Genomic DNA, 27,384 nt, shown 5'->3' on the forward strand with positions numbered 1-27,384 from the left:
TATCTATCAATGTAATCCACTATATAAATAAACCATATGATCATTTCATTAGATGCTGAAAAAGCATTCGACAAAATTCAACACCCCTTTATGATAAAGGTCTTGGAAAGACTAGGGATACAGGGGTCATACATAAATATAATAAAAGCTATTTACAGCAAGCCAACAGCTAACATTAAATTAAACGGAGAAAAACTCAAAGCCATCCCTCTAAAATCAGGAACACGACAAGGATGTCCACTCTCTCCATACGTCTTCAATATAGTGCTTGAAGTTCTAGCAATAGCAATAAGACAATATAATGGGATCAAGGGGATTCGTATTGGAAAGGAAGAAGTTAAGCTTTCATTATTTTCAGATGATATGATAGTATACACAAGCGACCCCAAAAACTCTACCAAAGAACTCCTACAGCTAATAAACACCTTTAGTAATGTGGCAGGATACAAGGTCAACTAAAAAAATCAGTGGCCTTCCTATACACTAAGGATAAGGAAACAGAGAGGGAAATCAGATAGCCACAAATAACATAAAATATCTTGGGGTAACTCTGACCAAAGAAGTGAAAGATCTATATAACTTGTCTGGTTTTATGCCAATGTACTATAGTATTCATTAGTATAGTTCTTTAGTGTAGCTTGTCATCAGGGATAATGAGACCTCTGGAAGTTCTTTTATTTTACAGGATTATTTTTGCTACCCTGGGATTCTTTTTCATATGAAGCTGAGTATTGTTCTTTCAAGGTCTATAAAGTATTGTGTTGTAATTTTGATGGGGATTGCAATGAATCTGTAGGTTGCTTTTTAGCAGGATGGTCATTTTTATTATGTTGATCTTACCAATCCAAGAGCATGGGAATTTATTTCATATCCTGATGTCTTCTTGAATTTCCTTCTTCAAAAATTTTAATATTTTTTCTTAAATAAATCATTGATTTTCTTTTTTACAGTTGTCCCAAGATATTTTATATTATCTGTGGCTATTGTGAAAGCTGTTGTTTCCCTGATTTCTTTCTCAGTCCATTTGTCATCTGTCTATAATGGGGTCACTAATATTTTTGAGTTAATCTTGTATCCAACCACTTTGTTGAAGGTGTTTATCAGCTGTAGGAGTTTACTGATAGAATTTTTGGGGTTGCTTTTGTATACTACTGCACCATCTGAAAATGATGATACTTTAACTTCTTCCTTTCCAATTTGTATCACCTTAATCTCCTTCAGTTATATTGATCTAGCTAGAACATCAAGGACTATATTGAGTAGCTATGGAGAGAATAGGGAGCCAAAACTTGGTCTGTTAGTTTAATGGAATTGCTTTGAGTTTCTCTCAATTTAATTAGGTGTAGGCTATAGGTTTGATTTTAAATTACATTTATTATATTGAAGTATATTCCTTGTATCCCTACTGTCTCCAAGACTTTTACTAATGAAGAGATGCTGAAATTTGTCAAGAGCTTTGTCAACATCTAAAGAGATGATCATGTGGGTTATTTTGTCTATTGTGGATGACATTTCTTGATTTTTGTATATTGAGTCATCCCTGAAAGTCTCAGAGGAAGCCTACTTGTACATGCTGAATTATCTTTTTGGTATTTTCTTGGATTCAGTGTGGAAGTATGTAATTGGGAATTTTTGATTCTAGTTCATAAAGGAAATTTGTTTGTATATCTCCTTATTTGTTGTATTTATATATGGTTTAGGTATCAGGGTCAGTCTGGCCTCATAAAATGAAATAGAAAATGGTCCTTCTGTATCTATTTTTGGAATAAATTTAGGAATATTGAGTATATAGTAGGAGAACATTAACTCTTCTTTGAAGACATGGTATAATTCTTCACTAAAACATGTTTTTGGCCCTGATAGGTTCTGCTTTGTGGAGTGAGACTTAAATCCATTGGAAAGTATTTTGTTACTTTCATGACATCCATGCCACCATTGTACCACTGGTTATATCTTGCCAGGCCAACTATTAGTAGTTTGCTGTGTTCACAATTGGTTAAGACTGATGATTACTTTTCTCCTCTGGTAGTATACATAGCACTTTCCAGCACTAAGAAAGCTAGATAGGATGAAGATTACAGTTCAGTACCAACTTAATTTCACCATGGTCTATGACTCATCCATATTGTGACTTCTTCAGAAAAATAACATTATAAGAAGAAACTACATACCACACCAATATTTATGGGCTTCATATAGAATACTCTACTTAAATTTGTAACTTTAACTTCATACATTAAAAAAATTAAGAATATTTGAGGAAGACATTAAGCTATCAAGCTCTAATTCTTCATTAGTCCACAGCAACACTGAATTAACAGAGATATATTAGAAAATTCCAGTAAATATATAAATAGCTGTATAACCCAAAGCAATATAAAATTCTATAATGATGAAATACTGAGAAAATATATTTTATATTCTAAGCAACTGGAATATTGGCTAGACCTCACCACTAAATTTAATAATACAACTTCAGGTCACTTAAGAATTCTAACCTACTGCTTACTCAAACTGTTCATATAACCTGCTTTTAAGAAAACTCTGTAGTAATAAAGCTAACTTTCCTTGACTTTCCTATCAAATCAGCTTTTAAAACCTAAGCTAATCATAGGTTTACAGCTAATACATGGCTGTAATCTTAAATCATGTACTTTTCCATGCCCATGACTCAGATAATACACACATATCATTTGCAGAAAGCAACAAACACAGAAGTTGAAAGTAACTTACTGAAATCTACCATAAATGTTGAAAGCAGACATTTATGGGTATTGGTTGAGAAACAATGATGTTTCTTTTCTGGGTCAGTGGGGATCTGTAAGAGTCAGTGATGTAATTTCTTGTTAAACTCAGTTAAATATTTCTGTAAAGTATCTCATTCCTTCTCCATGTGATGATTTCTATGATTTTCAATAAAATCAGAGTCTAGCCTCTTTTTAGGGACAGACACACACAGTTACATGTCAAACACGCAGGAAGAAGACAAAAACATTGAAACAGATTCAGAATCACACAACGGATATAGGACATAAAACAAATCTGGACTTTTCTTGGTTAAATAACTTCAAGGAGAAGTGCTTTTATTTCTTTTCTTTGTGACACTATTATTGTTAATTCTGAGTTAAACATTATTGCATAAAATCCATGCAAAATTTAAAAAGATGCCATAGGAAAAGAACTAGAGGAAGCTATCTCTAATGTATGCTTGTCCATACATTTATTAATACCCTGCACTGTAACATCAGAACAAAACTTTTCACAGCTGTGATACTAGATGTCAGTCTGTAGAAGAATGAAAATAGATCCATATCTATCACCATGCACAAAATTCAAGTCCAAATGGATTAAAGACCTCAATATCAGTCTGAACATACTGAACCTGATAGAAAAGAAAGTGGGAAGTACTCTACAACATATGGGTACAGGAGACCACTTCCTACATATAACCCCAGCAGCACAGCCATTAAGGGCAACATTAAATAAATGGGACCTCCTGAAACTGAGAAATTTCTGTAAAGCAAAGGACACTGTCACTAAGTCAAAAAGGCAATCCACTGAATGGGAGAAGATCTTCACCAACCCAACAACAGAAAAAGGTCTGATCTCTAAAATATATAAAGAACTCAAGAAACTAGACTTTAAAATGCTAATTAACCCAATTAAAAATTGGGGCACTGAACTGAACAGAGAATTCTCAATAGAAGAAATTCAAATGGCAAAAAGAGGAAATGCAAATCAAGACAATTTTAAGATACCAATTTACACCTGTCAGAATGGCTAAAATAAAAAACACCAATGGTAGCCTTTGCTGGAGAGGTTGTGGAGAAAGGGGTACACTCATCCATTGCTGGTGGGAATGTAAACTTGTGCAACCACTCTGGAAAGCAGTGTGGCAGTTTCTCAGGTAATTCGGGATCAACCGACACTTGGACCCAGCAATATCACTCTTGGGAATATACCCAAGAGAGGCCCTATCATACAACAAAAGTATATGCTCAACTATGTTCATAGCAGCTTTGTTTGTAATAGCCAAAACCTGGAAACAACCTAGATGCCCTTCAATGGAAGAATGGATGAAGAAAGTATGGAATATATACATATTAGAATACTACTCAGCAGTAAAAAAACAAGGACTTCTTGAATTTTGCATGCAAATGGATGGAAATAGAAAACACTATCCTGAGTGAGGTAAACCAGACCCAAAAAGAGGAACATGGGATGTACTCACTCATATTTGTTTTCTAGCCATAAATAAAGGACATTGAGCCTATAATTAGTGATCCTAGAGAAGCTAAATAAGAAGGTGAATCCAAAGACAAACATATAGACATCTTCCTGAATATTAACCTTCATCAGGCGATAAATGGAGACAGAGACAGAGACCCACATTGGATCACAGGACTGTAATCTCAAGGTCCGAATCAGGAGCAGAAGGAGAGAGAGCAAGAGCAAGGAACTCAAGACCGTGAGGGGTGCACCCACACACTGAGACAATGGGGATGTTCTATCGGGAACCCACTAAGGCCAGCTGGCCTGGGTCTGAAAAAGCATGGGATAAAACTGGACTTGCTGAACATAGTGGAAAATGAGGACTACTGAGAACTCAAGAACAATGGCAAGGGGTTTTTGATCCTACTGCATGTACTGGCTTTGTGGGAGCCTAACCTGTTTGGATGCTCACCTTCCTAGGCCTGGATGGAAGGGGGACGACCTTGAACTGCCCACAGGGCACGGAACCTGGACTGCTCTTTGGGCTTGAGAGGGAGGGGGAGGGGAGTGGTGCGTGGGGAGTGGGAGGAGGAGGAGGGATAAGGGAGGTGAGAGGAGGCAGAAATTTTTAATAAAAAAATTAAAAATTAAAAAACAATTAAAAAACGAATTGATGAAAACAATCATTCAAATGAAACTTGAAAACAGTCATTTAAATTATTAGTGAGAAAAGCTATATAAACTTGTTTAAAGCATAGCAACTTAACTAATATTATTGGGTAGACAAATATTCTCATTGCAGTATTCAGAGAACAAGAGGGAAAGGTCATAACAGCGTCTTTCAGGAAACAGTAATTCAAGGATTCTCAAAGAGGGTAGAAGGGATGTACACGTTCAAAGACCTCATGTAATTCTGTTACCATTGAGACTGGTCTACAAAGAATGATCAATAAAGTTCTGAATGATCAGAGTTGCATATCCCAACCCCACTCCCAACATGTATTAAAAAAAAAAAAAACAAGCCAGGTGTGGCAGTATATGATTGCAATCCTAGCACAATGAAGACATGAAAATCCCTTTATTAGTGATGGCCAGCAGCTCTAGTGGAATCAACAACTTCAGGTTCGGTGAGAGATCTTAAAATTTATGGTGGAAAGTGATTGAGGAAGACATTCAACAGCAACCTCTAACCTTGAAAATTAAAAGCACATACAGATATTATTACACCAAATGCAATTGTACACTCTACGTGCACGTGCATATCCAAACGAATATGTGCGTAATCACACACACATGCACACACATACACACTAAAGAACTGAAAGTATGTATGAACAGGCATGTGATATATAATATGTATATTTATAATACTGTGCCAGCTAGTTTTATGAAAAGTACGTAATTTATTTTTTTTTTGTAGGCTGCCCCAGTGAGAAACTTTAAATATTTAAGAAAGAGACTTTGAACATTAAAGGAGCCTCGATATTGTTTTGTATTGTTTTGGTTTTCTGTTTTTTACGACAGGGTTTCTTTGTGTATTCCTGGCTATCCTGGAAGTTGTTCTGTAGACCAGGTTGGCCCAGAACTCAAAAGTGATCTGCTTATCTCTGTCTCCCAAGTGTTGGGATTAAAGGCATTTAAAGAGACAACTTTTAAAGATTTAAATTTGTAGTACTGTGTGCCATTTTAAGTTTGTAAAATGTTTTATACTCTGATGTCTATAATAATGTGTGGTCTTTGGGATGAACAAGAAATGAAACATTATGGAATAATTGTGATGGTTTTAAGTGTCAAGTTGACAAGTCATCAGTTCTGCTGGCTGTGTTTTTGGCAACTTGATACAAGCTAGAATCATCAGAAAGGAAGGAGTCTCAACTGAGAAAGTGCCTCCATAGTAATGGGCTGTAGGCAGGTTTTGAAGGTTTTAATTAGTAACTGATGTGCAAGGACTCAGCCCATTGTGGATGGGGAAACACTTGGGCAAGTGGTTCTGCAAGCTAGAAATCAGGTTAAGCAATACCTGAGGAACAAGCCCATAAGCCATACTCTTCTACATCAGCTCCTGCCTCCAGGTCCCCCCTCCCCTTTTGAGTCCCTACCCTGGCTTACTACAAATATGAATATGATATGGAAGTATAAGCTAAAGAAATCTTATTTTCCCCAAGTTGCTTTGGTCATGGTGATTCATCACAACAATAGTAGCTCTATCTAAGACAAATAGCAAAAAAATAATAAAAAAAGAAGAAGTAGGAATAGAGCTATAAAGAAGTATTTTTTTTTACTTAATTAATTCTTTTAAAATAAACTACCAAGTCTTTAACATAATTTATATTCTTGGAGTTCTTGGAGTTGGATACCCAAATAATATATCTACTATATATACAGAAATAAAAATATAATTTAGTTTAATATTGAAACATATCAACCATGAACACAGAGTTTAGCAGAGGAAAACTGGTATATAAACTGGTAAAATATACAAAAAAGAATAAAAATGGTAGTAGAAAACTATCTCCAGTTTGATGGTTTTAAATATAAATGAGCAAAACTCCGGAATTGAAAGAAATAGACAACATAATACCCAAATAATCAACACAATCCTAAGTAACAACAAAAATATATTGTAAAGCTATAGTAACAAAAACTGCATGGTACCAGCACAAAAAAAACCATGCATATTGATGGTAAAAAAAGAAAAGACTCAAATTTGAGTTCATGTAACTACAGCCATCTGATGCTTGACAAAGAAGCTAAAACCATACATCTTCATGAAATAGTTGGAAAACTAGATGTCCATGTGTAGAAGAATAAAATTATAGACAAATCTACCACCTGCAAAAATCAACTCCCAATGGATCAAAGGCCATAGTATAAACCTTGAAACATTGAAACAGCTAGAAGAAACCATAGGTAGTATCTCACAAATGATGGATATAGAAATGCACTTTTTATATAGTCCTTGATTTGGCCTTAAATAAAGGCTAATAATTAACAAATGGAATTCCATGAAATTAAAATGCTACTATATAACAAAACATTCTAGTGAAAGGTGAGTCCATGTAGTAGAGAATCTTGGCTCATTATATATCTGACAGGGATTAATATTGATAATACATAAGTTATCCAAAGAACAGAGTCAGGTATACAAATGTCTCAATTAATAAATGCCCTCCTTCTGAACAGAAAGTTATCAAAAGAAGGAATAATAATGTCTCAGAAAAATCTCAAAAAGTTTTCATATTCAACATCCTTTGAAATTATGAAAATGCAAATTTTAACTATTTTGATATTTCATCTTTTCCCAATCTAAATGGCTAAGATCAAGGAAATAATTGATAATAATACTGGAGAGTATATGTGAAAAGGGAAATCCTCATTTTCTCTTTTAGACTAGTGCAACTACTAGCTGTTATTTGCTTTCTATTGCTGTGATAAAATATTATAACTAAAAGGCAACTTAGATATGAAAGGGTTTATCTCAGTTTACCCTTCCTGGTCATAGACCATCACTTGAAGGTATGTCAAGAACACAATTTACGAACATAGGAAGAAAACCATAGAAGAAAATAGCTTGCTGTCTTGATCAATGCTTGGCTCCGATGGCTTGATTAGACAACTTAGGCCCATATGTCTGTCAATAATGCCCGTGTATTTTTCTGGAGTCTTCAGTATTAATAAACAATCAATACAATCTTTCACAAACATGACTACAAGCCAATATGATTTGGGCAATGCCTTAGTTGGGTTTCTATCTTCCTAGGTGAAAATAGATTGCATCAAGTTGCCCACAAAAACGAAAATATAGCAAAAATGGCAAATAAAACAGAGAAAACTGCAATATATTTTTCAGAAATAAAGTAATTATATGAGAGTATTCTGAATAATTATATACAAACAAGGAAAATGGATAGTGCCAAAATTTAGAAAAACCTAATAATTATGGTAGAATTTGAATAAGAAGAAAATATGAACATGACAACAACTGGTAAAGACATCAAATTTGTAATAACAGCTCTTTAGAAAAGCCAAGAATGAGATGGTTTCTCTCAATATTTCTACCAAACACTTGAAAGAAATAATCATTAATTATAATGAAACACCTTCATAAAATAAAAAAGTAGCAAACATTAAAACTGCTTATGAGGCCAGCATTACCTGATACCCAAATTAGGGAAAGACAATGGGAAAAGAAAAATAAAACAAAGCAAAGAAGTAAATGAAATCAATTATCTATGAAGAATAATGTGAAGTTGCCTAAAAACATGTCACTTTTTGAAATTTGACACTATGAAAGGATTATTTAACATAAATCGATGACATTTAGTCCTGGCATGCATAGATGTTTCCTAATATCAAAACTCAACCACTGTACACAGAATACAGGAATAAACCTTCAAAGTCATCATATTTAATCTAATAGAGCATGCAGAAATATTCTGTGTCCTTTCACAATAAAAATACTCCACAAACTAAGACAAGAATTGAGTTCAGTTGACCAAAGACCAAATATGCTAAGTCTACATTTAGTATAGTCAGTTTTGAAAGATTTATTACTATTTCTTCTAGGAACAAACTCAGGATGCATACTTCGTCTACTAGAACATTAACATTCTTAGCCAGAATACATAGGCTAATAAAAACAACAAAAGATGTTGAAATGGGCAAAAGAATTAAAAGTATGTATCTTATTAGGTAGCATCAAAACTTTTAAAACAATCCCTATTTAACAACCAAAAACTATACTTAATAAATTAATGTTGCTAGACAGAAGAAACATGAAAAACAATACAAAATTCTAAACACTGACAAGGAATAATTGGAAAATTATATTAACAAGATAACTTTGTTTATAAAGCATGAAAAACAATAATATCTTAACAATAAGCTTAACCATGAAGGCTAGAAGCTTTTATACTGTAATGTTGCTAAAAGTAATTAAATCACATTTCTCAGCAACTCATTTCTTTTACAAAAAATTAGATAATATCAATTTGATGCTTTCCACATAAATGATAATGTCTATGAGATTGAAATCCAATTATCCTGCTTTATTACTCATTTTACACATCTATCAAATTATCATATAACTGTGTAATTTTTATATCATGCATATATTTTTTTCAAAAGTAATCCACCAATAAATGGCCATCTCCTGTTCATTGACTGAAGGCTTAATATTAAGATATCAGAAATCTACAGATTAAATACAAAAAAATCATGATATTCTTTCTTTGTAAAAGAAAAATTAAATACAAAATTCATATCAAATATAGGTATGTCACAAGTAGCTCATGTAATGTTGAACAAAAAAGAAATTAGAAGTCTTCTGTCTTTGAGTTTCAAAACTTACCTGTGGTTATGGGTGGTGATTCATACCTTTAATCCCAGGACTTGGGAGGCCAAGGCTGAAAGAAGATCTCTTAGCATTTAAAGTTGATCTACACAGTAATTTCCACAGTCTTTGACACTGTATCAAACATAAAACAGAAGAATACAAAGAAACTTTTCTATGATAGTTTATAGTAGTCATTAAAATGTGATCCCGATCTATTGACAGACAAATAAATCAAGTGAAATCATGACCATCCAAATAAAATCTTACTTATGAAAACCAATAATTTTCAAAAAACATACAAATCTTATTTGTTATAGAACAGATAGTCTCTTCAACAAATAATGTTGAGAAAGCAAGTAAACACAACATAATAAAATCAAGCTATTGCTTTATAACCTTTTAAGTATGAACTAAAAATAGTAAATGAAGAGCTAAATGTATTGTGTAAATCTAAAGAATTGTCAGAACAAATCAAGAAATGTTTCATTATATTTTTAGAAAAGGGATTTTTTGTATGTATTAAAAGGGTCGAAAGCAAGAGAAAATGCAGATTAATTGGATTCATCAAAATTATAAGGAGGAAGGTCTCTAACAGTTCAAAAACTGTCAGCTGGGCACAGAGAACTCAAGTGACCAATTTGATTGGCAAATGCCTCTATCTTTGCTTTTCTACTTTTCTCTCAGATTCAGAGATTTGGGAGATAACTCTCTAAATGTGGCTCCAAGGTCTTTGTATAAGAGCTCAGGAATCACCTATAGTTTTTTTTTCCATCTGCATACTAGAAAACCAGTGCCCATTACAAAGCATATTTTATAAATCTGTAGTAAGTGTTTTTATACAAAATCTCATGCCTTTTACCTTTTTAAAGGTATACGGATAAAAAGCGCCTTAGTATAAGAAAAGGGAAGTTATTTTATGAAAATTTAAAGAGAAGTTTCTGCAAATGAGCTGTTCAGGATCAAAAGAATCCATATACCACCAAACTCCTCAGTGTTTTTATCCATCATTGACATTTGATGCCAAGCTTCTAAACCTGAATGTCCTGCCTATCTGCATTTTTTTTTTCTTTCTTCTTTCTGCAAACATATCCGCAGTTTCCCAGCAGGTTCAAACACAGATGGCTGCCTTATTGTGACGGAAGCAAAAATGCTACATTAATGTTTAACGGGATTAAAAACCCTCTTGGCAGCAGTGCCATATGTTACCAGTTAATTGTTCTACTGGAAGGTTTCCTGCTGTTTGAAAACATGGGCTCATTTTACATGCTTTCTGAGGAGCAGTATGAAATGTCATATTTGTTGGAGAAAGTTTTAGATTGAGTTTGACAAAAAAATTAGTCATAAAGAAGACAACACTTACTAAGTCTTTGAGGACATAATTAAAAATGGATTTTAGTATCACTTCTGATTAACAAAACTTCCTGGCTTTCTATTTAGAAAAGCTTATGTAAAAGTCAGATACTTTGGGGATGTTCATTGATTGTTTTGTATTTGTTGTACACAAATTTAGATACCTTGACTACAACAGCTGGATATATGACAGAAGTAACTCAGAATGCAGAATGATTTGCACATAAACTTTAGAAATAAATGTTGACAAAGTAATTGTCATAATTTGGATTTGTATTGTTGCAGTAAAACACATTTACCAAAAGCAATTTGAGGAGGAAAGACCATATTTTAGCTTATTGTGTCCAATCACAGTCCATCATTATAGGAAGTCAGAACAGGAACTAAACAGAGCAGGAACCTAAAGACAGGAATTCAGAGGCCATAGAAGAATGATGCCTAATGACTTGTTCCTCTTGGCTTGTTTGGCCTCCTTTTCTATATGCCCAGGAATCACCACCAGCCCAGAGGAAGCACCATACACCACAGACTGGGTCCTCCCACAACAATTACTAAATAAGAAAATACCTTCAAATCTTTACACTTTCTTAGCTGAAAGTATCTATTCCAAATTATTTGAACTTGTGCCACATTGGTAATAAACTAACAAGTATAAATATCTTTAATATATTGACAACATTTATTATTTGAGATATTGACCTAGAACATTCAAGAATCCATGTGATCAAGTAATGAATATCATACAAAATAATACCACCCATTTCTAATCACCGTTCTTTTACTAACCTCTAACGATGATTAGTAGATATGGACCGCATGGCAACCAATGGTACTTGACAAAGTTATAGCATTTTGACTTTGCAGATCATAATTCTCCAGAACCCTTTTACTTTCATTTTTTTAGTGATTTTCCCTACATGTTATGGGATTTTCCTTATGCCTTTTCTTTTGGGAATTTTTGAAGAATAAAAATGTGTAAAATATTAACCTCTATAAATAAAATGATTCTTTGGAAAAATCTCCTATGTGGAACCATATTGGTTCTGCCTACTCACATACACCAGGTTGCTAGAAAATTTATATAAGTAATATATGCTTGTTAAATAAAGTATATTTGATAATCAAGATTTATAAATTTCTAAAGTCTACTTAGTTTCACAATAATATTTGTCTAGCTTTATCCTTGCTTTTTTTAAGCTTCAGATATTTAGATAAACTAAACCACACAAAAACCCTGCAATATTCTGTAATGGAGTGTATGATCCTTTAAGAAAGTCCTTTTCCCAACATCAAGCATTTAGACAAATACACCCACCTTGCAGAGACTTGAGAAAGTTCCCACTTGCTAAGAAAGGAGACAGTCTTGTCTCTGACAAGAGGAACTTGTGACCTTTTCATTAACATGTGAATGGTGCTTATCAATGTATCAAGATCAACCCCTGACCACAAGTTGTATCCAAGGTCATGTGCGTCCTTTCTCCCATTTAATCCTTTGTGCAATTACAGAGTGTAATATATTGTTTTTTCAATAAAAGAGCAGCCATCCTGATCCCCCTTGGATCATATCAGTCTCCTCCTTCCCTCAATGACTACACAACTCTTTGGGATGTGAACTCTGCTGGAGCAGGTTTCCAGAAATTAGTTGTAACACATGAAGCAATTCTACCTCAGTTACATATTTCACATAGGTAAAATCATATGGAGAAGAATGGAAGTATAGAAAGTTGAAAGTTACTTTCCACCATTTTCACTTCAGTTGTCTGGATTTTAAATTCTCTAATTGTTTCACGAACTTTGTGCATATTTTTAATTACTATGATCTTTACCTTAGGTACTAGCTATCTTTTTAGTCATTCACTAATGTAAGAAAGCATATAGCACTTTACTAAATATTTTTCTACTCATAAGAAAACTGGAGTAAAAGGGTAATATGCAAAACCCACTACAAAACAACATAAAATTATAAATCTACTATATTAAAAGACAGAAAAAATTCCAGTATATTAAAATTAGCCAAGATTGTCTATATTTCTTAAATGAGAATATAGAGAGTGCTGGGAGTCCATATGAGCCAAAAATGGTTAGAATTCAGAATGCAGTCCTGCTTACACCATGCTCAAACGGTTCTTTGAGATAAGGTAGCTTTGTAACATATATGCACTGGCTACTACTCCTCTAAATGCCTGTCAGGGTATCTCAGAGTTCTGGAATTCTTTTCCCATGAAATACACCAATTTTTGGGTGCTACTGATGTAAAAAAATGTTGGGTATTTAATAAGAAGAAAGTATCTTTTGAGTAAAAAAATAATATCTGCTCTACAAAGCCTATGTAATAAAATGATATTAAATGATATGAAGCAAAATAATAGACATAAGCAAATACTCAAGTACAGAGATTGAAAATAACCTCTCTCCATAGCTCCTAGAATAAATATTTCAGAAAATACTTATGCATTATAACATTAAGAAATGTGGCCAAATAACAACTTGTAGAAGATTATACTCAATCATAGTTACAGATTGTAGATGACTCCAAGGAAAAATTGTGTCTCTGGATACAACAGAACTAATATATATAAAGTTTCAGAGATTATGACAGCATGTACAAGCCCTACACTGGTTCAAAACAGGTAAAAATCCCAACACTGAGAAGGGCAAGTAGATACAAAGCCCACCCTAAGCAAGAAGCAATTTGTAATTGGTATCTGCTGGGAAAGGGAAAAGTGTTTTTCTCCAATAAGTGGTACTAGGCATAACAATCACAATCTAGGGCAGGACCTATGTCCAGGAGAAGTTTACCAGTACAAAACAGACACAATGTATTTTTGTGGTATTTTTTTTCTTATTTATTCTTTATTCTAAGAAAACATGTTTATTTTAATTGTAGTTATTTGTTGTGTTTTCTTTAAGCAAGAGAGAGGGAAAAAATGAAGAACATAAAGCTTGCTGGGTAGGGAGGAGGGGAGCTTTTCTAAGAAGTTGAGTAAGGAGAAAGAATATGATGAAAACATGTTGTATGAAAAAATTAAATAGAAACAAAATGAAATATAAAAATGAAATGAAACAAAGGTAAGAAAAATTCTCTAAATGTATATGAGCCAAATAATACTTTTTCATTTTTTAATTGAAAATATATTCTTCTATTATATAATACATCCCAATTATTTTACTCTCTCTGTTTCTCCCAGGTTTTTCCAATCTCCCCTGTTTCCTTTCAGAAAAGAGCAGGCTTGCAAGAGACAACTGCAAAACATGACACAACAAAATCCATAAGACAAAGCAAAAGCACTCCATCCCATACAGGACAAGGTAATTTGACAAGGGAAAGAGTCCTAAGAGTGGACAAGACTCAGAGAAATACCTGCTCCCTAAGATAGAAGTCCCACAAAAACACTAAGATAACAGCAATATCATATACACAAAGGACCTAGTGCAGACCCTTGTAGGCCATATGTACCCCACTTAGTTGACTCAGTGTGCTGTGTTCTCCTGGTTTTCTCCATTCTTTCTGACTCCTACAATCTTCTACCCCCTTTCAGTGGGATTCCTCAAACTCTAAGGGGAATGAGCCAAAGAAGACAGAGAGAATAAATAATAATTTTAAAGGCACATGAGGAAAAAAAATCAAGCATGGAGTTTTTTGCATTTTTAAAGAAGAAAACTGAAAACACATTTAGAATATATTAGAGGATGATATAAAATATTTAGAGGAAAATAGAGCAAAGAAGAAAATCACAACATCTCTGCAATTGAGAAGAAAGCATAATCGAAATGAATTGTATCAACCTCTGGTATGAAAACTCAAAGAATATTGATGCACATCTAAAAAGAAATATGTGTGTGTGTGTGTGTGTGTGTGTGTGTGTGTGTATACATATGTATATATGCAGTACTTTTATTGTAACACCCGATTTTGTGTTACACCCTCGGTACAGTTCGCGCACCACTGTAACATCTGCGAGTAGGGCAAGGGCCTGGAGATTAAAAGAACACACAAAGAGACCTGGGTCATTCAAAAGAAGATCAGCCAAAGGCCGTTTATTCAAACTTGGAGAAATCCTTATGTACCTAACTGCTGCACAAGGACCTCTGCTCAGGCAGGTGGGAAATTACCATACCAATAATGGATTGAATGCCCTACAGCTAATCACCAGGCGGGACAGGAGGAGCACAGGAACAAACAGAATGCTTTGTCAGCTGAGCAGAAAATGCCCTCAAGATGAACCCCATGAACAAGGGTACACCCGGGCCCTACAGGTCTCCCTTTTATATAAATTAAGACTAGGCCTGTCTTGGGTGGTATTGGATGTCAGGCAATACCCCTTACCCGTCATGGGAAAGCATCCAGGTAAAAACACATTTCCTGTCTTAGGTTGGGGCAGCCCCCCAAAAACCTTTCCCTTCATTGGCTCACTAGTCATCCAAATAATGACTTATATACAGTTGAGAATATTTATACCTTATTGGGGCAATAACCCGGGCCACAAACATTTGGCAAATTACAGGACTATTGGCCATACCCTGGGGCAATGTTACCCATTGGTAGCGCCTGTATGGTTCTTTGAAATTTATAGACAGTACACTGAAAGCAAATTTATCAGAGTCTTTTGGATGCAAGGGAATGGTGAAAAAAACAATCCTTCATGTCAATAACTAAAAGATGGTATCCTGCAGGAATACCCACAGGCTGAGGCAACCCAGGTTGAGTTGTCCCCATAATTTCCATACAATCATTTACTGCTCTAAGATCTTGCAGCAGCCTTCATTTACCAGACTTTTTCTTAATAACAAAAATAGGAGTATTCCAGGGAGAAGTGGATGGCACTATGTGTCCTGCCTTTAGCTGTTCCAGGAACTCACTCTGTGGACCAGGCTGACCTTGAACTCACAGAGTTCCCCAAGTGCTTGCACCATCACACCTGGCTTTTTCCTGGGAATATCCATCCCTTTACCTGCAGGGCAATTCCTTTTTATGTATCCTGATCTTCCCCACTGAAAACAATTCCTTTGTTTAGCTCCACCTTGACCCTCCCTACGATCAGAATCAATTACCTGACCCATCACGTGAGTGCCATCAATGTCTCTGCATAACTGGATAAAGTCATTTAAATCTCCATTTCTATGGGGGCGTAAAACCTCCTGACAAAATCTATTAGCATTTTCATAGGCCAAATGTTTAATGACCAGCATAGCTGAGTCCGCATCCTCAAAAATGCGACTTCTCACCTGTAGCAGGCGGTCAATAAACTCAGAATAAGGTTCTGAAGATCCTTGAAGGGTCTTAGAAAGCTGTTCTTGTGATCCTTTGTTAGGTAAAATTTTCCAAGCTTTAACAGCTGCTGCAGCTATCTGAGCATAAATCGCAGGATCATATGCAATCTGTGCTGTTAAACCAGCATGTTGTCCTTCACCAGTTAACATGTCAAGGTTATTCTGGGGGAAACCTGCTTCAGCATTTTTTCCCTGCAGTCTTTTTGCAATTTTCTTGCATTTCACCTCTCCATAACAAATAATCTCCCCCTGAAAGACAAGCCCTGCAAAGCTGCATCCAGTCACCGGGTGTAAGGTTGAGTTCTGCAAAGCATTCCAGTAAAGCTACAGTGAAAGGAGCATGAGCTCCATAGTCTATAACTGCTTCTTTTAACTGCTTAATATCCTTAAAGGCCAGGGGGTTATGCTGCCCCATCCTCTGTTCTTGCGGATCAATAATTTCCACAACAGGATAAATCTGCCTCTCTCTACTTAGATTATTTAATCTGTTCTGGATCTCTTGGATTTCTGCCTCTAAGTCTATAGGGGCAGAAGCAGTAATACAAGGATTTTGCGGCGGAGGTCTCAATCTCCGTTTGCTTCCTTCCTTTCCTCTTTTTCTAACTTCTTTTTTATCAGTGTGATCTCCTTTTCTAAAATTTCTTCTTCTTCTATATCCTTTCTAATACTTCCTGTTCCTAAAACTTCCTGTTCCTCAAAACTCTTAATAGAACTCACAGATTCTACTTACTGAATCTCCTCAATGTTTTGTTCAAATTCTCTAATTGCTCTTTTACTTTTACATCATCACTGAGAAGAGCATTTCTGACTAAGCGCTATAGCGAAAATATTGCTATGGGAAATTCTTCTGGCCCTCGCTCTTTCAGCATTTTGAAGATCAGCCTTTACCTGCTCCCAATCAGTAATATTAAAACCCCCTGCATGTAGAAACCAGGGACTAAACTCCAAAACCGTCTTAATGATCTCTTGTGCTGTCTCAACTTTAATACTTGTGCCTTTTTCTCCAAAAGAGCTAACAACTGGCCTGTCAACAGGCCCCTTAACATTAGAACAGAATTACTTGCACCCATAACCAATACACCCTGACCAGGAATCCCTACTTCCCAATCTCACAGATGGGTCTCCGACTGCAATTGCCGATGATCATCTCAGCGGTGCCTCCAATTCTGTGTTACACCCTCGGTACAGTTTGCGCACCACTGTACCGTTTGCGAGTCAGGCAAGGGCCTGGAGATTGAACTGCTGCACAAGGACCTCAGCCCAGGCAGGTGGAAAATTACCATACCAACAATGGACTCAATGCCCTTCAGCTAATCACCAGGTGGGACAGGAGGAGCACAGGAACAAACAGAATGCTTTGTCAGCTGACCAGAAACTGCCCTCAAGATGAACCCCACGAACAAGGGTACACCCAGGCCCTACATTTTATATGAAATTCTCAAATAAAGTAAATGTAAAAAGAGAAAATAAAATTTCAACAATAAAAAGGACTAATAAAACTATTGCTGTTGACATATTAAGATCCTGTTTCAAGAGAGAGGGGGGGAGAGAATATATTTGTCTCCTTGATTATTTGGTATTGTGCATTCTCAGGACATAATAGCATATAAAAAGAAAAAAATCCTGTATTTGCATATCATAGCACATTAAAAGAATAATTAATACTATCAATAACTATAGTTGTATAATAATTTAAGAATTTAAATTGTGAAGGAAATGATTCTTAATAAAAGTATTTTGTCTAAAATTCCTACCACAAAATACTCAGAAGTGCTGGTCTCTTTACTTACAAGTGGTACCCTTTATTTGAGGAAGAAAAGTACAAATGTGTGTTCCAGTTATTGAATATGACTAAAAATTAAAGAATATATTTCAACTCATTCTACGCAACTAGCATTCCATAGGTAATGTAGGCTGATATCAGACAAAAATTTATAAACTGAAGAATATCCCTCAAAAAATTCATGCCAAATTAAAATCAAAGGGCTTCATATTCAATTGTAAGAGTAAAACAAGAAAAAGTAAATTTAAACCTATGGAAGAAGGGGAGGAAAGACTGTAGGGGTGAGAGGGAATAGAGAACTTGGACCACTGAATCAAATAAGTAGGACTCATAGGGACTCACAGAGATTGAAGAAGCAAACACAGAGCCTTTATGGGTCAGCACCATGTCCTCTACATATATGTTATGGCTGTTTGCTTGGCATTATTATGGACCTCCTAACTGTAGGAGTAGGAGCAGGGCAGAGCTGTCACTATTTTGCCTGCTCTTAGGATTCTTCTTCATATTGGGTTGCCTTTTCCAGCCTCAATGTGAAGGTTTTTGCCTTTTCTTATTGTAACTTGTTTTGTCATGTTTGGTTGTTGTATCTTGGCGACCTGTTCCTTTCTAAAGGGATACAGAAGAGGAGTTAATCTAATGGATAAGGGAGGCAAGTTGGGGATACTGGAAGGGGTAGAACAAGGGGAAACTGTGGGTGAGATGAATTGTATGAAATAAGAATCTATTTTCAATAAAAAACAAAAAGGAGTACTAGACAGTAGAGGCTAACAAAAAGCCCAGTGCCGGGAAATGGGCTGTTTCTTTTGGAGTTCTTGGCCAGTGATGTCCTACAGGCATCCAAAAAGTATAGGTTACATTCCATAATTAATTGTTAAAATCCTATTCCTGTAGAAACTACATACCTGAGAAATCAAGCAGGTAATACCAAATTTACACTACCTTGTACCCCGTGAGCTACAATATTTACTGGACTGGAAGACATGCCCACTTGAGTAATAGTAACATAAATATCATGGGAGTAACCAAGCACTTTCTGATTTGATTTTAGTCCCATTTCATAAAATCATATATTTATGTTTTGTTGTGGGAACTCCTTTAGCCAATAGCCTTTAAGATACCAGAAAAAAAAGATACCTGTACACTTTGGGCATAGTCTCATGTACTATAACTGCAGACAAAAAGTGTGTGTGGCCCTCTTTTCTGTTGTATTCCGTTCCAGGTCCCAGCATACACAGAAGACTGCTGCTGGCGACACTTACTGTGAGTTTATCCCCACATAAACCTTTGCTATACTCCATTCCAGGCTATTGTGAAACTCTTTGGTACAGCTACAAAATGGAGTCCAGCATTGCCTGAGTCCATGTCACTGCTGGTCCCTGACATGACTCTCTTCATTTGCAACCTTTCACCTTTATCAGACCTGGGAAAGAACATACTACTTCTACTTTGGCAAATGGATAATCTGCTCCCATTTCATCCAATTTGTTGGATGAAAATTTCCTCTGAATATTTTGTTTGAATTTTTTAATTTTTCAGGTCAAATTTCAGAGATTCTTTGCTAAATTATTTCTCACATCTTGAATTTTTTCCATCATTTTATTTACCTCCGTATTTCTGTTTTTCTGGTCTTCATTCTAGCATTTGTTCATATCCTCTGCATTTTTTTTTTGAGACAGGGTTTCTCTGTAGCTTTGGAGACTATTCTGGAACTAGCCCTTGTAGACCAGGTTGGCTTTGAACTCACAGGGATCCACCTACCTCTGCCTCCCGAGTGCTGGGATTAAAGGCAAGTGCCACGACCGCCCGGCTCCATATCCTCTGCATTTTTAAAATCATGTTTGTTTCTTTGTATGCTTGTTTGTTTTTACAGATTTTTGTCTTGTATATAATTGTAATAACTTCATAGGTAACATTACTAGGGAAGTACTAATTTTTGGTGGAGATCTGTGATTTGGTTAGTCCTATTTGTGTATTTTTGACAAGACCTAGTCATCTAAAGTCACTGGTATTGTTTTGTGACACGGAAATCTTGTATTTTTGTTTTTGTTAAGTAGATGCTTGAAGGTATGTTTTCTGTTATCCCAACTTGCAGTGTAGACAGAATTTACTTGTACTGACCATCTGCTCCCAAATAACTGACACATAGGCTTAATGATGCTTATAAATTCTTGGCCAATAGTTCAAGCTTTTTACCAACTAACTCTTACATGTAACCCACATTTCTTACCTATTCTTCACCACATGGCTCTAGACTTGTTACCTCATTTTCTATATGTCCTGCTTCCTTAATGGCTAGCTAGTTTCTCTCCTGACTTCACTCTTCCTCCTCCTAGAGTCCTCTGTGTCTGAGTGTCCCACATATACTTCCTGCTCAACTACTGGAATGTCAGTTTTTTATTAACTAATGAGAGCAATATTCACAGTGTATAGAAGAATTAATTCACAGCATGTTGTGATCAACTGTATGTGGAATAATTGATGAGGTTGAAGCTGAGTTCTAAACATAGTCCCAGCTCATGGTGAACTAAGTGAGGTTTCTAAGTACAGGAGCAGACATGTTCTGTAAGATTAGAGGATTCTTATAACCAATACTGAGGAATTTGAGGGAGGTGCTCAGACAATACAGGATACAGATTGGGGTAAGATTGGTACTTCCAGGATGAAGTTGGTAATAAAATACAGGGATTTTCTGTCTAAAGAGAAGAACTAGGAGAGTGGGGGTAGAAGACAGGCACAGGAAATGAGAGAGCCTCATATGTTGCAGATGTAGGGAGGATTTGCTAGTATGGGTCTCTCTCATGAGAGGTGTGGTCATTGTGTCCAGTTGATGGTTGCAGTTGGTGTTGGGCATCTGGTGTCTGCTGTGAGAAGGGATCAACTGTGTGTAGCAAGAATAAATGGACTTGGCAGTGTTGCTGGAATTGAGTAGAGGGGCTTCTAGGTTCTCTTAGAGCCCTCCAGCAGGTGTTCATTGGTTTAGCAATGTGGCTTGGTCATTTCTGCCTGATGAGCATAAATGGAAAGGGGTGGAGAAAAATGTACACATTGCATACACAGTCCTTAGGCAGGTCAAAGGTTGTGAGGGATTAGTTTACTTAGCTTCGATAATTAAAATTTGTAGTGGTGAGAGTATATATTATGATGTTTGATATATAAAATATTGTGAAGTGATTATTGTAAAGTTATTCAATACATTTGTGAATATATGTAGCCATTATTTTCTCTCTGTAGTTAAAGCAATTAAAGTGTATTTTCTTGTTGTAATTTCTATAGTCATCAAGCTGTATAATAAATCTACAAAAGTCATTCATCTTATAATTGGAGGTTCACAAATTTTGGAACATACTTTTTCTTTGCTCCAAACCTCTCATGCTTTGGTAATCCTCATTCTATAGTATGATATTATGAGTTTTACTTTTTTAAGATTTTACATAACAATGAGCTTAATTGCAGTGTTATTTAAAATGATACCATCAATTTTTATCTATGTTGTTACAAATGATAATATTGCCTCTTCTTAATGGAGAAGCCACTTGTTCATTTCCTGATGCCCCATTATCTTTGACCCAAAATAATCACACAGAAACCGTATTAATTAAATCATTGCTTGGCCCATTAGCTTTAGCTTCTTATTAGCTAACTCTTACATTAATATAACCTATTTCTATTCATCTGTGTGTCAACACATGGCTTTGGCTTACTGGGTAAAGTTCACAGTGTCTATCTATGGCGGCTCCATGGCTTTTATCTGATTCCACCTTCCTCATCCCATGATAAAGGCCAAGTCAGTTCTTTCTTCATTAAGCAATAAAAGCAACACACAGACAGAAGGACTTCCCACACCATTTTCTATAATGTTTAGTATACACAGAGATATGCAACCATCATATATATATATATATATATATATATATATATATATATATATATATTACTCTATTAATTGATATTTAGGTTTTTATACATTCTTTGAGAGTTTCATACAATGTGTTTTTTTTATCATATTTATCCTCCCCCTCAAGTCTTCCTGAGGTCACCACTGTTGTGTACCTACTAAATTTTATATAATTTAAAAAATATTTTTCTAGATAAATTTGTGTTTCCCAAATATTCTTAGATATGTGATCTCCTCCTGGAACATAGCTGACTTATCAGAGGATACACTCTTAAAGAAAACTAAATTCCCCCCTGCTCACACCTAATAATTTCTAGGAGCTCCATGGTTTTGGTGGAATTATGTTCCCAGCTCTTTTCCCCTTGCTAGCATTTGGTATGGCTTAGGCTTGCAAATGTTTTAGTCATGCTGATTCAACAACTTTGAGTGCATATGTACAGCTTCCCTGCTGTACAGGAGATATTATTTCCTTCCAATCATTTACTGCCTTAGTCTTTTACACTGCTTCCTCTTCAGAAATGACCCCTGAGTCTTGGGAGCAGTTTTCAGGACATATGTTCCCTTTAGGCCTGAACATTCTGTAGTGTCTTATTCTCTGAAGCTTGAGCAGTTGTGGGTCGCTGTGTTTGTCATCACCTATTTTAAACAGAAGGTTCTCAGAAGAGTAATATATAATAATCTACGGATACAACAATAAGTTATTAAGAATCAGTTTAATACTACACCCATTTATCAGCATAATAGTTATAGGTTCTACCATAGTGTCTATGACCTTTCTAACTTTATGTTCTTAGCCTCATAATGCTTTCTGGTATGGGATCCATCATGTGTTTCAGTCCTTACATACAATCAGAAAATTGTTGGTCACTTCAGTGATGTTCATAACACTATTGCTAAAGTGGTCATATCTAGCCTGGCCAGTTATTATCACAAGGTTCATAGTTCAGTATGATTTAGATTCCTTTCTCTTCCATTAGCTTGCATAACAACTTCCTGCAGAATGAAGTTAGCCATTAGGGATTAATCTTCTAGGCCCATACCAGCTTGATCCGGCCATGTCTATGATTTGTTCATTTGATGTTTTCAGCAATAGGGTATTACCACAAAGTTCTGGAGAGTAAGCAAAAGCAATTGCATTAACCTGTTACTGTGTGGGGGACTATGGTACTTCACTACTCCAGAACTACAAAAGATGCATCTCATGCCTAAAATTGGGCAGTGAACTAAGGATTCACTTTTCTCTCCGTGATGTCCAATAAGGAATTTCTATTGGACATGTTTGTTTTTTTTGTATGATAGACATTTAAGCAGGTTCAATTAATAACTGAAGCAAATGTTTCAACTAGTACCCTAAATGTCTGGTAATATTGTTAGTTATAGACTTTCCTTTTCCTTCTAAATGAACCTCAAGTTTCAGTGATAATGGAAACAAAAAGTTATTTTCTTATGGTTCATGTGTAGTTATACTTGAGTGTTTATTTCTTTTTGTACTGATTGCCATTTCATAATTCTCACAGATGATACAAAACTCCCAAACTAAACCAACCAAGCAATCAAACAAAAAGCACATACAAAATATGTGTGTGTGTGTGTGTGTGTGTGTGTGTGTGTGTATGTTGGTCATCTACTTCTGAGCATGGGGCATCTGGGAAGTGTTTTTGATGTGCCCTGCATCATTTAATTGGGGAAAACTGATTTCTTTCCTCTCTTGGTGGGATCAATTGTAAATTCCTTCTTGGCTATGGGTGGTACTTTGTACCCACTTGTCTTCTTATGCTATAATTGTGTTTGGTTTGAACTTATGTAGCTCATGTGTGTGCCATTATACTCTTTGTTGGTTCACTTATTCAGCTGCTTTGTTGTCTCTGGAAGACACTGCTTTCTTAGAATCATTCACCACCTGTGGTTCTTACAATATTCTGATCTCCTCTTTCACATAGATGGTTTCATAAAGATATCCCATTTATGGCTGACTGCTTCAATGTTTCTTTTTCTCTCTTGGCACATTGTTCACTTGTGAGTCTCTGGGTCGGTTATCATCTATAGTAAAACCTACTCTAATGAGGGCTGAACAATGAACTGATTTCTGATGTGACAGTGCTTTGTTTTGTTTTTGTCAACTTTACAGAAGCTAGATTCATTTGAGAAGAGAGAATCTCAATAGAGAAAATGCCTCCATAATATCAATCTGTAGGAAAGTCTATGGGGGGTATTTTCATAATTTGTGCTTCATTTCTGTGATCCTAGTTTACTCTCAGTAGGAGGTAACACATCTGGTAATACTCAGTGTGGTAATAAAATAGTCTGACAATTATACTTCCATCATCAATGAAAGAAATTGTTTCTTTTCTCTTCAATCCTCAACAGGATCTGCTATTATTTATGTATTAATTCTGACTGAGGTAAGATACAATATTTTAAAAGTCTTTTTAGTTTGCTTTTTCTAATGCTTAAGGATATCAAATATATTTTTAAGTATGTGTATTACAGTTATTATTGTATGTTTTTGTTTTTATTTGATGGGTAAGGGTTATTACAAGATATCTTTAAGGCTTTTCTACAATATCATAGGCTATTTCCAAGACTACATGTTACCCTCTACAATGTGATTAAAAGGCTCTGATGCTGAAAACACCACTTGCTTATATCTTTGAACATTGACCTTACTGGTGCCTACCTAGAGGCACACCTACTGACTAGAGCTCATGGTTGTGGAAAGAACTATTCCACATCCAGAGAAGAAAAGTTATTTTCAATACCAGTAAGCTTCAAACCCTACAACCTACTAGAGTGTTATTCCTGTATTATATACTGGTACATTAGTGGCATAAATTCTAGAGGAGTGACCAACCACTGTTTTATTGTATTAAAGTCCTACTCTCTTAAATGCAGCCCATACCTATTATGGAAACCAGTTTGAAGGTTCTTCAAAAATCTATAAAATTGATCTCCCACAAAATCCATCTAAACTATTACTGGTTATACACCCAAAGAACTCTATATATTGCTAAAACGATATTTCATCATCAATGTTATTTGGACACTTTTCCTGAAGCCAAGTAAAACAGTCTATTAATCATAATTCCAGAGAAGCTAGACAACAAGGAGGACCCTAAGAGAGACATACATGGAACTAACCTACATGGAAAGTAGAAAAAGATAGTCTAGGTATCACTGATTAATGGATAATGGAAATATGGTACAATCAATAGAGTGTTGTTTAGTTGTTAAGAAAAATAAAATTTTCTGGTAAATGGATTAAGCTAGAAACAATCATTCTGAGTAAGGTAATCAAGATCCAGAAATATAAACATTTCACTATTTTCTTTTAGATTTGTATGTTAGACTTTAACATTAGATATAAGTGGTTCAATATGAATACCCATTAAGGTTAGGTGGCCAGTATGAGACCAAGAGAAAAGGGGGATCTTTCAATGAAAGAGAAATAGAATAAATACAATCCTATAAAGTGGAAACAAATCGGACTATTAAATGAGGAGGAGGATTGGAAAGCATGGTAATGGAGAGAATATGGGGAGGCACAACACACATTAAAGAACATTTAAAAAGCCATATTGGAAACCTACTACTGAAGAAACTTCCTTTTCACACACACTGTGTGTGTGTGTGTGTGTGTGTGTGTGTGTGTGTGTCAAAGGGACAGAAACAGAGTTACCATATGAGGGAGTAAATGCCCCAGGTTGATATCTTATGCTACCCAGTAAAATACTTGGTATCAGGAATAAGTTATATCTTGGTGAGTCATTGGACTTTTCTTTCACCATGTTACTTATGGTTTTTAAGTAGGCTGACAAGCAAACTGAGATGTTTATATTATTGATTTGTATCATTTTGCCAGAAAAAAAAAACACTGAAATTCTGCTGTTTACTGACATCACTGCTAAGTGTCTTCCATTTTATATTTTCTTAAAACATGTATGTATTTTTCCTTATATTAAAAAAAATCAGTATGAAGGACATGTGCTCAACTAGGCTCATAGCATCATTACTTGTCATAGCCAGAACCTGGAAACAACCAAAATAACCCTTGACCGAAGAATGGATAAGGAAAATGTGGTACATTTACACAATGGAGTACTACACATCAGAAAAAATTAAATACATCATGAATTTTGCAGAAAAATGGATGGAGCTAGAAAACATCATTTTGAATGAGGTAACCCAGACCAGAAAGACAATTATCACATGTACTCACTCATAAATGGTTTTAAACATAAGCAAAGAAAAACAGCCTACAAATCATAATCCCAGAGAACCTAGACAACAATGAGGACCGTAAGGAAGACATACATGAAACTAACCTACATGGAAAGTGGAAAAAAACAAGATCTTCTAAGTAAATTGGGAGCATGGGGACCGTGGGAGAGGGTTGAAGGGGAGGGGAGAGGCAGGAGAGGTAGAGAAAATGTAGAGCTCAATAAACATCAATTTAAAGAAAAGGATCAGTGCTTAATGTTGTTCTAGAAAATTGTAAGAGCCCTTATATCTGATTTCTAAATTGAAAGCTGTTGCTAGGGTGAAGCACTTCAACTAGGATTCAGAAAATTTGTTGTAATATCAGTTTTTTTTGTCATTCATATGAGATTTACCCAATGATGTAATCTCTAGGGACAAATGATTCTTTCTCTGAAAAAAATAGGAAAACATGAAAAAATATAAAAAATAAAGAAAACCATGTAGTCCATGTTTAAAATATGTTTTCATAAATTAACATACCATTAGTTACACATCTATTTACATAAATTTTGAGGTTAATATTTCATGTTCTACATAAAAAGAGAGGCAAATTAATTTGTATACAAATTGTCTTGGAAATAAAAATATGTAAGAATTATTACTACCTCAATATTTCAAGAACTATAACTCTACAGAATTACATATGAGATGTTTCTATAAATTGTTCCTGAAGATGAATGTATTAAATTATTTTATGATGTGTTCACTGTCATTTTATTTCCAATATATAATATTTTATCTAACATATGTAGAAGCATTTCATTCACATTTGCTAGTAAAATATGGATATGAATTTCTACCTTAGCAAGTATGTTTTGGCAACAGATGCATTTCAGAAAAGAAGAAACATTTACAATAGAAAAAGCATAAATTATATTTTCAGAAATATTTAATATTTTGGTTTGAAGAAATTAAGTCTACATACTTAAATATCAGAAACACTGGTACTCAATTGATACAACCCTTTTTTATATTTTTAAATCCTTGAAATGTCAAAATTTCATAAGAACTCCCCCATTTTGTTTTCATCCAAGGAATGTTCCAATCATTTAAATCTAGCAACTAGTTAATATTGAAAATGATAATTCACTGTCAGATTACTTTATAGTAGCCATCAATTTACTTATCTGACTGGATCATGACAGTAAAATTTGTGTACACTTATAAAGAGCAACAGTGTACTGATACAGGCATAAGTAACTATGGATTTGGCACTTTCAAAAATGGCCAAACAAAAAAAAAGTAGATGAAATCTATGGAAAAGTAGTTGTACTGGAAACT

General features: G+C 35.0%; 1 pseudogene; it reads left to right on the top strand.

Annotated features, from left to right (window-relative positions):
• The first annotated feature begins 17,307 nt into the window (after window positions 1–17,307).
• Window positions 17,308–27,384, top strand: part of LOC142840368 (Wilms tumor protein 1-interacting protein-like) — a 100,806-nt pseudogene continuing 90,729 nt past the window's right edge.

This window comes from Microtus pennsylvanicus, chromosome X (assembly GCF_037038515.1).
Source record: "Microtus pennsylvanicus isolate mMicPen1 chromosome X, mMicPen1.hap1, whole genome shotgun sequence".
Classification (NCBI taxonomy): domain Eukaryota; kingdom Metazoa; phylum Chordata; class Mammalia; order Rodentia; family Cricetidae; genus Microtus; species Microtus pennsylvanicus.